Source organism: Delphinus delphis, chromosome 11 (assembly GCF_949987515.2).
Source record: "Delphinus delphis chromosome 11, mDelDel1.2, whole genome shotgun sequence".
In the NCBI taxonomy this organism is placed as follows: domain Eukaryota; kingdom Metazoa; phylum Chordata; class Mammalia; order Artiodactyla; family Delphinidae; genus Delphinus; species Delphinus delphis.
Window position 1 is genome coordinate 54,866,949 of NC_082693.1, and position 12,505 is coordinate 54,879,453.

Consider the following 12,505-nt stretch of genomic DNA (forward strand, 5'->3'; position numbering starts at 1 on the left):
TTTTCTTCTAATGTCAAAATATTATCTTTTTCTGCTCTTCACACTCAATGTACTTCATTAGTTGCATGACTCTGGCCAATAAGTCTTTAAATAAGAAAACAGAAAAGAAAATTTAAAGAGAAAACAGAGCTGTCAACTGAAGAAAACCGCACAACCTCAAAGTCGTGAGTTAAACTTTATTCAGGGACCTTACTGAGGACTGCTGCCTGGGAGATAGCCTCTCACGTAGATATAAGGAACTGCTCTGAAGAGGTAAGGGAGAAGCCAGGATATATAGTGGGGATTTTTGCTGGGGAAAAAAAAACACATGTAGTCAAACATCAAAAGATTACTGCAAACAACAAAAGATTACTGCTAATCACAAAAAATAGTCACCTAAAGTTAACGATTTTAGTGCTTTTCTGTGTATGGGAAGATGAAAAAAATTTGGGTTCACTGAAATTATTCCTGAGATATGCATCTTAACTGTCTAAGCCAGTACCCAAAGCACAGAATGCTTCCTGTTTTTCTCCATCCTGAATTCCCCTCAGGGTGCACCGTCAGTGGGGAGCTACAGTGGCTAGTGGCTTGATCCTTGTAGAACTGGGATGGCAGGCAACATTCTTTGTTTACTGGAATGGCAGTTCCTCGTCCACAGAGATATTAGTATGAAAAGTGATGAAGTGCCTACCAAGGCCATGGTTCTCAAGCTGTGCTCCGAGGTGCCCTGGGGCGCTACAGCAAACTCACAGGGACGCCAAGGGATATTTGAAAACTTGAAGAGAAGCACAGAATCTATTCAGATGCTGCACCAACTGTAAGCTCAAGGTAGTTCACAGGATCAGCATTAAACTGTGCAGCATCCCTTACCATGACGTATACTTGTGAAATATTGTGCAAAGTAGTGTAGAACAGGGAATGAGGATGATGATGTCCAGTTATTGAAATAAATTTCTAAGCCCAGAGCGGAGCCACTCCTGAAACCGAGCAGGACCCTGTGAGTCTCCTGCGCAAGGAAGTCTTTCCGTGTCCCCCATTTCTTGTCTGTAGGAAATAGACTCCAGCATCCATGACATACCCTGAGTCCCAAAGGGCAGATTTGAACAGCTGCTAATGAGGGAAGGGAGGGGATGCAAAGTCAAGGGAGACGCAGTCAAGAAACAATAGTGCAGTCTTGAGGCGGGGTCCTGGTTCCACTGCAAGGGATACACATAACAATATCTTTGAGCTCTTTCTAGAACTAAAACCCCCAACAAATGGAAAATGTTAGCATTCTTCATTCTAGAGAAGACTACCTGAGACCAGATTAAAGGAGTGCAGGCCCTGCACACACCCTAATCTTATCAGCAAACCTGCCCTTGAACCATTGCTATAAAACTCCTCAACAGGAAATTCACTGGCAGTCCAGTGGTTAGGACTCCACGCTTCCACTGCAGGGGGCATGGGTTTGATCCCTGGTCAGGGAACTTAGATATTGCAAGCCATGGCCAAAAAAGAAAACAAAACAAACAAAAACTCCTCACCAAATCCTTCCAGGTTGGGACACACACAGGTTTTTGAGGCACAAGCCTGCTGTGTCCCCCTTTGCCTGGCAAAACAATAAGGCTACCCTTTTCTACTTCACCCAAAACTCTGTCTCCAAAATTAAATTCATCACTGGTGCCTGGAGGCTGAGTTTTCGGCCTCACTCCTGCCCTGGGTACCACATCAGCTAACCAAAACTTGGGTAATTTTCATGTCCCTGTAAATGTTCTGCTTGACCAGATATCCATTCTGGTATATCCATTCAGCCAATCCCCAAACACCAAGCCAGCTCTGGGCTGTAGTCTTATTTCCTTGTTCCTTATTCCTTTTTAATTTTTCTTTTCCTTGTTCCTTATTCTTTATCCTATAAAAGCTTCCTGCCATCTACCTTATTTTTCACTGAAGTGTTCAATAAAGTTTGTCTCTTTTAATCATTTTTAATAAGTCTGATCACAAGATTTGAAAAGCTCTCCAGTGCCTAACAGACTACATATCCCTTAATAAGTAATTTTGGCTATTTAAGAATGAAAAAAAACTATTATTTTTCTTTCAATTTATATGTACAATTTTTTTTCAAACAGCTACTGAGTTGTTCAGACATAAATATTTACTAAGTTGTTTAGACCTAATTAATAAATGGAACTATTATGTATTTCTTTTGTCCTAGGGATACTGAAAAAATTACCAAGACACTAAGAATGCCACAAATGGAGAAAGTTTGGGAACCTTTGTATCAAAGTATCAAAGAAATAAATATAAATAGGAGCATGAGAAAAACTGGAGGATATAATATAAAACTTACACTGGAGATGAATATACAAGGTATTGGAAATTGAGGGGCATGTGGCAGTAGAATGTAGACATTCCAGCTGATCTTTGAGGTGGTCTCTCCATGGTAGCATTACAATAGTGATACAGGACTCTCAGGCCACCCCATACTTCTGTCCACAGATACTGGCAGGTGCCACCGACCTATGTGGACATACTTCCCTGTTGAGTTTAAACACATCTTCAGAATCCTTCTCAACTCAGTGCTCAGACAGCCAATCATCTGTCAGAGCTGACATCTGAGATAAAACCTACTTGCTCTCCCTGTTATAAATCTAATTCACAGCTGCACAGTCTCAAAAACTCAGAATTTCTCATTCTGTCAGAACTTTTTCAACACCTGTGATTAAAACTGGCCTGTGCACACAGACTCACACTTAAATAATGAGAGGAACCATTGTAGGAGCTTAAATCTGTCTCTAGAATTTGCCCAGAACCCCTCCATCCACCCCCTGCCTACCTTGATGGCTACTTTTTGCTCTTTTTTTCTCCCATGGCTGCTTGAAACCTCCTTCACTGGGAGTTAGTGTTTCAGCTTCTCCTCTCAGCCCAGCGCACCTGATCACCTCGGGACTCACTTGCTGGTTTTGATCTCAGCAGCCCTCCACAACATGGCTCTTGGCATCTGTGCCCCGATTTTTCTGGAGTCTTGAGTAGGACCCCACCCCCGCCAAGCTACCTTAGGTCCTACCCCTCCTGTAATGGTTAATTTTATGTGTCAATTTGATTGGGCTAAGGGATGCCCTGATAGATGGTGTGTCTGCAAAGGTGTTTCTGAAATATATTAGCATTTGAAGAAGTGAACACAGTAAAGCAGATTGCCCTCCCCAATGTGGGTGGTCAGCATCCAATCCATTGAGGGCGCCAAATAGAACAAAAAAGGTAGAGAATGGATAAATTAGCTCTCTCTGCTTGAGCTGAGACATCCATTTTCTGCCCTTGGACATTGGTACTCCTGCTTCTTAGGCTTTTGAACTCAGATCAGGACTCACACCACTAACTCCCTAATTCTTAGGTCTTTGGACTCAGACTGAATTACACCACCAGCATTCCTGTTTCTCCAGCTTGCAGATAGCAGATCATGGGACTTCTCAGCCTTCATCACCTCATGAGCCAGTCCTTATAATAAATCTCCTTTTATGTCTATCTTTCTGTCTATACTGTTGGTTCTGTTTCTCTGGGGAGTCTGGATTAGACTCTGAGATTCTCAAATGTGGGTGTTGGGGAAGAAGACATCTTTCTCTACCCTTCTAGGTTCTTTTGGCTGGCCTAAGAATTAAATGGCATGAGACAAATTAACAGGAGAAAATCAAACAAAGTTTAATAACATGTATACATGAGAGAGACCCAGAAAAAATGAGTAACTCATCAAAATGGCCGAGTTTTACATACCTTCTTCAGCTAAGGACAAAAGAGGATATTGAGGGTGGAGAGAGTCAGTTTGGGAGGTTACCAAGAAAAGCACAGTAAACAAGGGTGAGATTGTGATGCAGATTTAAGTCTTTGCCTTCTCCATTGATAAGTTTCTTGAGTACTGGTCACCCTACTCTTCCTGGTACAGTGAAGAGGACATCCTTACAAATGGAGATTTCCCTTTACATATGTAAATATTTCTTACAAAAGGGTAACTCCTATTCAGTTTTCAGAGTGTTTTCCATGTCTGCTGTTTCTCAAAAAATAACCAGCTTAAAATAATTCATATGCCAAAGAGACATATTTTGGGATGACAAATTCTGCTCCCCTACATGGGAGAATTCACTAACACTAATTGATCCCACTGTGATGGGCTTATGTGCTGTGCTAAAGTGGATGGATTTTATTGGGTAGATAATTGGAAGTTGATATTGTTACTGAACTGAACTTGAATCTGCTCACCCACCACACAGCAAAGCCAATTTACTGACACCAGGTTGTGGTGAAGGAAAGTACAGTGTTTACTGCAGGGTGCCAAACAAGGAGAATGGGCAGTTCATGCTCAAAAGACCAAAATTTCCAGGTGGCTTTCAGGGAAGGGTTTCTAAAGGCAATATTTAGGGTGAGGGTTGTAGCTCACAGACTTTCTTCTGATTGGTTGGTTGTGAGGTAACATGGTGATATTTCAGGAATCTTAATCATCAACCTTCTTGTTCCAACCAGTCTGGGGTCAGCATGTAGTCACCATTCTCTACCTGGGTGGGGGGGTCTTACTTTCTGCATAACAACCCGAAGATATGCATCAGATTGTTATGTATATCCCTTGAGGAGGAACTAAAACTGTTTTACTGCTGAACTTGCTTGTGACTGCTTTTCCTTTGTTTCTACATTTCCTCACTTCCCTAATTAGTAACTGTTCGAGTCTGCTCTTTGGAACTCAAGGGAGTCTTAGGGGACCAAAGCCTTTTTCTACAAAGAAGAAATGGGACACAGGGGCTTTTGTACCCAGAAGGGTCCCACAGGTTTCTGCTTGTTATATATATATAAATACACACACACACACACACACACACACACACACACACACATTTTTCTGGCTATAGATTTATTTAACATAAAACAATCTCCTCCAACTTTACTGAGGTAGCTGACCATATCCACAACGAAATTCACCTCTAAACTGGAATCTGGTTGCTGACCCGGCCCCAGCCTTGATTTTCTTGTCCACACCAGGGGGCACAGAACTTCTCTGTAGGTGTCTCTGTAGGCATCCCCTCAGGTGAGTCTTGCAGGTCACTCTCTCTCCAGACCCTTGGGCCTTGACCTGCCAGTCTCAAGACAGCTGTGGCTCAGGGGGCAGGTGGAAGTTATCACAGAGATACTGGACACCCTCCTTGGTAAGGTAGCAATAGAAATGTCTTCAGGCAAACTGTTCTTTCACATAGCCTTGTCATTTGAGAGAGTGAATGGCCTTCATAATGTGAAGATTGGGCACATTCTTATCTGCCAGCTCCAGGCTATAGGGGAGTAGAATTTGCCACCCCCAAATATGTCTCTTTGGCATGTTAATTATTTTGAGGTGGTTATTTTCTGAGAAACAGCAGACATGGGGAGGGCTCTGAAAACCTAGTAGGAGTTGCCATTTTGTAAGGGACATCTCCATTTGTAAGGGTTGTAAGGCCAACTGGCCCGAGGCAGGGGAACACAATCAGATTCACAGGTTGCATCAGACAGAAATTCTCCGGACCACCCAGTTCCAAAAACTGCCCTGGAGACATTCCGGACCACCCAGTTCCAGGAACTGACCTAGGGACTTTGAACCCAGCCCAGACTTCCCGCCTTTTGAGGGGTGGGACTAACGGTCCCCCAGGATACCCGAAAAGACCACCAATAAAATCTTGCCCAACCCTCGCCCGGGTGCGACTTCTCTGGCCCCTTTCTCTCGGACCAGTGAACCTCGCCCGGGAGCGCTCCCTAATAAAGCTCACTTGAAGCTTTCCCCTGTTTCGTGGTGCGGTTTGTTAAGATCTGACCTTACAAGGGTGTCTCCCTCCTTGCTGGAAGAGGAGGATGACCATGATCCCTGGAAACACTTATCAATGGAGAAGGCAATGACTTAAATCTGCATCACACTCACCCTTGTTTACTTACTTTTCCTGATAACCTTCCATCACTGACTCTCCCCACCCTCAACATCCTCTTTTGTCTTTAGCTGATAGTGGTATTCAAGATGAGGGCTTTGGCCATTTTGGTGAGTTACTCAGTTTTCCTGGGTTTCTCCCATGTATACATGTTACTAAACTTTGATTTTCTCCTGTTAATTTGTCTCATGTCAGTTTAATCCCTAGACCAGTCAAGAGAACCTAGAAGGGTAGAGGAAAATGTCTTCCTCCCCAACAGGGTGTTTAGGTGTGTGGATATCATTCTTGGCCACCATCAGTCCCTCCTTAAAAATGAGTCAATAAGAGGCAATCTGGTTCTCCTTGGGCATCAAGATCTTGATTCTGTACCCTCCAGGGCTGGAGCTGGAAAACACTCAGGTCTATATTTGAGCAAGATTATTTGGGTAGTGAAACCTAGCAGGACCCTGGGGCTCCTGGGCACAGAAGGCTTTCCGTGTTCCCTGTTTCTTGTTTGTAGGGAATAGACTCTAGCCTCCATGACCTTCCCTGAGTTCCAAAGGGCAGATTTGAACAGTTGCTAATCAGGGAAGGGAGGGGATGCAGAGACAAGGGAGGAGCAGCCAAGAAACAGTAAGTGCAGCCTTGAAACAAACAAGTACAGCCTTGGGGCAAGGTCCTGGTTCCCCTTGAAGGGATACACATAACAATATCTTTGAGCTCTTTACAGAACTAAAACCCCCAACAAATGGAAGATGTTAGCATTCTTCATTCCAGAGAAGATCACAGTTTGATAACCTAGAGAAGATTATCAGGAGACCACCTGAGACCAGATTAAAGGAGTGCAGGCCCTGCACACACCCTGATTTTTAATCAGCAACTCCTCTGCCCTTGAACCATTGCTATCAAACTCATCAAATCCTCCCAGGTTGGGACAAACAATTTTTCAGGGTATGAGCCCACTGTGTCCCCCTTTGCCTGCCAAAGCAATAAAGCTATTCTTTTCTACTTCACCCAAAACTCTCTGAGATTTGATTCAGTACTGTTGCACAGAGGCCAAGTTTTCAGCATTAGTAGTACGATGATGGAAAGATTGAAAAGAGAGAATTCTTGTGAGTAAACACCTGATGTTTTAGTTGCCTGCAATCTTAATTATGAGCCAACCATATAATGGGATTCTGTGGCTACCCAACAATCTCACATCAACCTTAGACATTATAGAAATTTAGCATTCATATCAAGAAAGTACAGAACCCTTCTAGACCATGCACTGATCAGATCATGTCTGTGTTACATTTTTCAGTTTCAGCACTCACATTTTATTTTATTTTATTTATTTTTGGCCACTGTGCAGCTTGTGGGATCTTAGTTCCCTGACAAGGGATCGAACCTAGGCCCTACCCATGGGACCACCAGGGAATTCCTGCAGCACCCACATTTTAAAACAGGCAATATTGTAACAAAGATTCTCTCCTTGACCAAACTTAGGCTCCTCTAAGACCTATTTTCAACTAGGTCTTGACCTTGGCCCATGTCTTATCTTCAGCCTACCTAGCCCAGTTGTAGCAAGAATCCTGCTAAGTCAGTTTACTTAGACTCCTTCTACCCTTGATGTTGCCTCCTATTAATTTTCCATCCACTGACTCCTCACTCAGCTCACTGGCTATAAATCCCCAACTATCTTGGTTGTATTTGGAGATGAGCTGAATCTTTCTCCCCTATTACAGTACTTTGACTGCAATAGACTTTTTTTTTTTTTTTAATTTTTGTCTGCATTTGGTCTTCGTTGCTGCACATGGGCTTTCTCTAGTTGCGGCGAGCAGGGGCTACTTTTCGATGTGGTTTGGGGGCTTCTCGTCGTGGTGGCTTCTCTTGTTGCAGAGCACAGGATCTAGGCACACGGGCTTCAGTAGTTGTGGGATGTAGGCTCAGTAGTTGTGGCTCATGGGGTCTAGAGCACAGACTCAGTAGCTGTGGCGCACGGGCTTAGTTGCTCTGCGGCATGTGGGATCTTCCTGGACCGGGGATCAAACCCGTGTCCCTGCATTGGCAGGCAGACTCAACCACTGCGCCACCAGGGAAGCCCTCCAATAGTCTTGAATAAAGTCTTCCTTAACATTTTAACAAAGGTACGAATAATTTTTTAAACAATTGACACATTATAAAGTGTCCTGAGAGGATGACCCAAGAACTAAAGGGTCTTGAAATCACATTACTTGGGGTACAGTTAAAGGGTCTAGGGCTTAGTTACCGAGATGTGATTTTAAAAATAGCATAGTTTTTGCTCTGCCTGTATTTCAGTTACTGTGCAGCAGGGGTTCCATCTTGAGAGTCTAAGGACTCAGGAGTGGGGTGTGTCTAGAGGTTTGGTAGGAACTTCTGTCCAGGAAAGGATCAAAGGAAGAACAAAGGAGGCCTCTGGGGGAAGTGAAGTCAGGCAGAGAGAGCCATGTTATCAGCCCAGAGGAAAGCAGGGTCTGGGAGGAAGAAATATTCCTCTACCCTTCTAGGTTCTTCTGGTTTAAGAACTAAAATTGACATAAGACAGATTAACAGGAGAAAATGAAACAAAGTTTAATAACATGTATACATGGCAGAAACACAGAAAATCCAAGTAACTTGCTAAAATGATCCAAGCTTTTACCTTAAATACCAACCTCAGCTAAAGACAAAAGAGGGGTTGATGGTAGGGAGAGTCAGTTATGGGAGATTACCAGGAAAAGCACAATAAGACAACGGTGATTGTGATGCAGGTTAAAGTCTTTGCCTTCTCCACTGATAACTGTTTCTAGAGATTTTATCATCCTCTTCTTCCAGGCACAGAGAGGGAGACACCCTTACAGATGAAGATTTTCTTTACAAATGTAAAAGTTTCCTACAAAAGAGCAACTCCTACTTGGTTTCCAGAGCTCTTCCCAAGTTTGCTGTTTCTCAGAAAATAACAGCTTAGAACAATTAATATGCCAAAGAGACATGTTTCACAGTGGTAATTTCTGCTCCCCTACAGTGGGGACTGTGTTGTTCGCCATGGTCTCCTCATCAGGACTGTTGAAAGAGTCCTGAGGAGAGGAGAGATGAAAACAAAAACAGTTCTGTTAGCAACTCTATAAGCTGTTGGAGGAGAATGGCTGTTCTACTGTGGTTCCTCCTCACAGATGAAGCCTCACTGTATTCACTCCAGTGAGACATTCATGTGGGGATTCTCATGCTCTTGTCTGGACCTAATCCCAGTAGAAAGATAGATGGTACAGGGAAAGTGTCTAGAAAGCAACTAGACCCAGGAAGAAGGATTGGAGACCTCATCTGGTGTCAATGAAACAAGAGGGAAGGGAGCACAGCACAACCTTTAAAAGAATGACATAGCCATAGGACATGACAAAATGGCAGAAGATTTGACTTCCAGTAGACCTTGAGCCTCATTATATGCTCATTGTAATACGTTAGCATATGATAAATGACACACCCACCAGTGCCATGACAGTTCTAAGGCCAACCATAAAAGGTCAAAAAGTGGACAGTGACCCAATTCCTGGACATCTCTGTCCCTTCCCCCCAAATAGTTGGAATAATCCTCCCACTCACTAGCCTATGCAATTACTCAGCCCATAAAAACTAACCATGACATATTTCAGGCCTCTCACCTTCTGAGATGGCCCACACTCTATCTGTGGAGTATGTTTCTCTCTAAATAAATCTACTTCTTACCTATCACTTTGTCTCTCACTGAATTCTTTCTGCAACAAGACATCAAGAACCTGAGCTTCATTAAGTCCTGAGACCAGGTGTGTGATCTCAATTAAAAGACCGTGGGTTCAAGTCCCAGTCTGAGTTGCATGGTTTTGGTTTCATCAGCTCTACTTTTGCCAGCAAGAGTGGTACTACATGCCAGGATGAGAGGACGCATCGGCCAGCAAAGGTGACACACTGACTTTAATGGAATTTGAGAAGACTTGGGGTCCCTATGATCAGATAGGTTGGGCAGAACCTAAGAAATACAGCTCTAGGACTGTACTTTTGACAATTTTTATCCCCAGACTGGTGTCACCAAGGAAAACATGATTACCTTTGTAAAGATATGGATAATGATTTCTAGGAGCATAGTACCCACCTTCCTAATCCTAAAAGTTCCTACCTAGTGCAGTGCCTGGCATAGACATATAGGGGCTCAGACATTTGTTGATTTCCGAAAACATTATAGGACAGTCATTTATCTTTAAATCCAATTCAACACAATAATAACAACAACAGCAGCTAATGTTTGCCAAGCATCTAGGTGCTTTCTGAGCACTGTCTCATTTAATACTCCAGGCAACCCTGCCTAGTAATTATCAGCTTCATTTGACAGAAGAGAAAACAGTACCCCTGAGAATTGCATAGCTAGGTGGTAAGCTCCTCTGTAATCCTAGTGTGTTTGTGTGCATAGATATATGCAGATGCTCCATAGATAGCGGACCTCAATTGAAAGGGGGAAGCTGAGATTTGGGGCCAAGTCTAACTGACCATGAAGTGTACACAGTTTCCAACACTCTTTTCAAGAATGAAAACATTTTGTGCTTCCTCGGACATGCCAAGTCCTACCTGGTAGAGGAAAGAGGGAGAGAGGTTTCCTTCTCTAGAGGCCCACAGAATGGACCAAAAAGAGAGGAAAATCCATGCACAGTGTCATAGAGGATAACTTTGGCATAATAGAGGCCACGCAGAGTTCTTGTTCATTTACTCAGCACCATCTGTGTGTCAGGTGCTACTTAATGTACTGGGAACACAGCTACATCGCCTGGCTTTGGGTCCAGATCCTTAGTTCTTTATTTTTGCACCTCTGATAAGTGTTTTTAGGATTATTTGATGTGCTTCTGGTCCCCTTCTGACTTGCATGCTTCTCATGCATGATTTCCTTACAGTTTGGTGGATTGTTGAGGAACCATGAAAAAATACAAAATATGAGGATGCTATGTATGATGTATCTTTTTAAAAAATTATTTTTGTAATAAATTGGAAAATGATGAAAGTGAACCATTAAAATGAGCTGTAATCCTATCACTGGCAATGTCTACCATAAATGCCAGTGTCTTCTTATACACACACAATTTTTTCTTTTCTTTTTTTAAATAAAACTGGGATTGCTGTCTCATAACTTTTTCTTTCTTGTTTTTAAATAAAAATAGCTTCCCCCCACCTATAAACAAAATCCGTGCATATTGTATGGAGACCAGAAACCATAGCAATGTATAATAAGGAAATATTCCTGTTTTGTCTGTGAGTCTAAAGGGACAGTTCTAAAGGACTGCCTTATTTTGTAGGGTTGAGAGAGGGAAGAAGGAATGAAAGAGAAAACTTCATTTCTCTTTTTACTCACAACACTTATGACATCAAACCAGTGGGTTTTCCACACCAAGCTGTTCTCCAATTCTCTGCAGATACCAACTGGTGTCTTATAATTCAAATCAATTCTGACACTATCTGCCTGGAGGTAGCATGAGAACCCACAGGGTAAGGGCTCAGTCCCAGAAGATGTCCCCAGTTCAGATGCCGATCCCAAGCAGTAGGTCCATAGGTTACCCACAACTCATGTCCTACTTGGCAACAAACTGGAGGTGTCCATGACTCTTTCCTCGGGTTCAATAATTTGCTAAAACAGCTTACAGAACTCGGGGAAACATGTTTATTACTTTATTCTAAAAGATACAACTCACATAAAGAACAAAATCTTACTGTATAGCACAGGGAATTCCCCGGTGGTCCAGTGGTTAAGACTCAGTGCTTTCACTGCCGAGGGCAGGGGTTCAATCCCTGGTAGGGGAACTAAGATCCCACAAGCTGCGTGGTGTGCCCCACCCCCCAAAAACGGGACTGTTGTGAGCTGGATGTTCTAAGCAGGACTAAGGAGGACAATTTAGTTGTGTCCCCTGCATTAAGCAGCACACAGTAGGTGCTCTGTAAACAGTGAAGAAAAATGTAGAGGTGGGACATAAAAGTCAAGGTGGTTGGCAAAGTTGACGTTAACTTTACAAGTCAATATCTTGTAATAAACTATAATGGAAAAGAACCTGTGAAAGAACTGAATCACTTTGCTCTATACCTGAAAGTAAAAAAAGCATTGTAAATCAACTATTAAAAAAATAAAAAAGATACAACCCAGGAACCTCCAAATGGAAGAGCTGCACAAGGCAAGGTGTGTAGGAAGGGGCAGAGAGCTTCCAAGCCTTCTCCAGGCATGCCACCCTCCCAGCATGTGGATGGGTTCACCAACCTGGATGTTCTCCAAATCCCTTTGGAGGCACGATTAGGTAGGCACGATTGACTAAATCATTGGCCACTAGTGATTAACTCAATCTCCAGCTCCTCTCCCCTCCCTCAAGCTGGGGAGGTGGGGCTGAAAGTTCCAACCCTCTAATCACATGGTGGGTTTCCCTGGCAAAAAGCCCCCATCCTTAGGGACTTTTCAAAAATCACTTCATTCACATAAACTTTTTTCTGGTTGGAAGGGGCTTGTTATGAATAACAAAATATACTCCTTCCACCTTTATTGTTCTAGAGCTATTTCAGAAACTGGGGACAAAAACTAAATACTATAACAAAAGATGTTCCTTTCAGCTCTTATCACTTAGGAAATTACAAGGATTTTAGGAGCTCTGTACCAGAAA

General features: G+C 42.9%; 1 protein-coding gene and 1 pseudogene across 1 annotated transcript in view; both read right to left on the reverse strand.

Annotated features, from left to right (window-relative positions):
• Positions 1 to 12,505, reverse strand: part of CPM (carboxypeptidase M) — a 289,531-nt gene that overhangs the window by 134,984 nt on the left and 142,042 nt on the right. The window lies entirely within an intron of this gene.
• Positions 4,880 to 12,505, reverse strand: part of LOC132434203 (small ribosomal subunit protein eS10-like) — a 120,900-nt pseudogene continuing 113,274 nt past the window's right edge.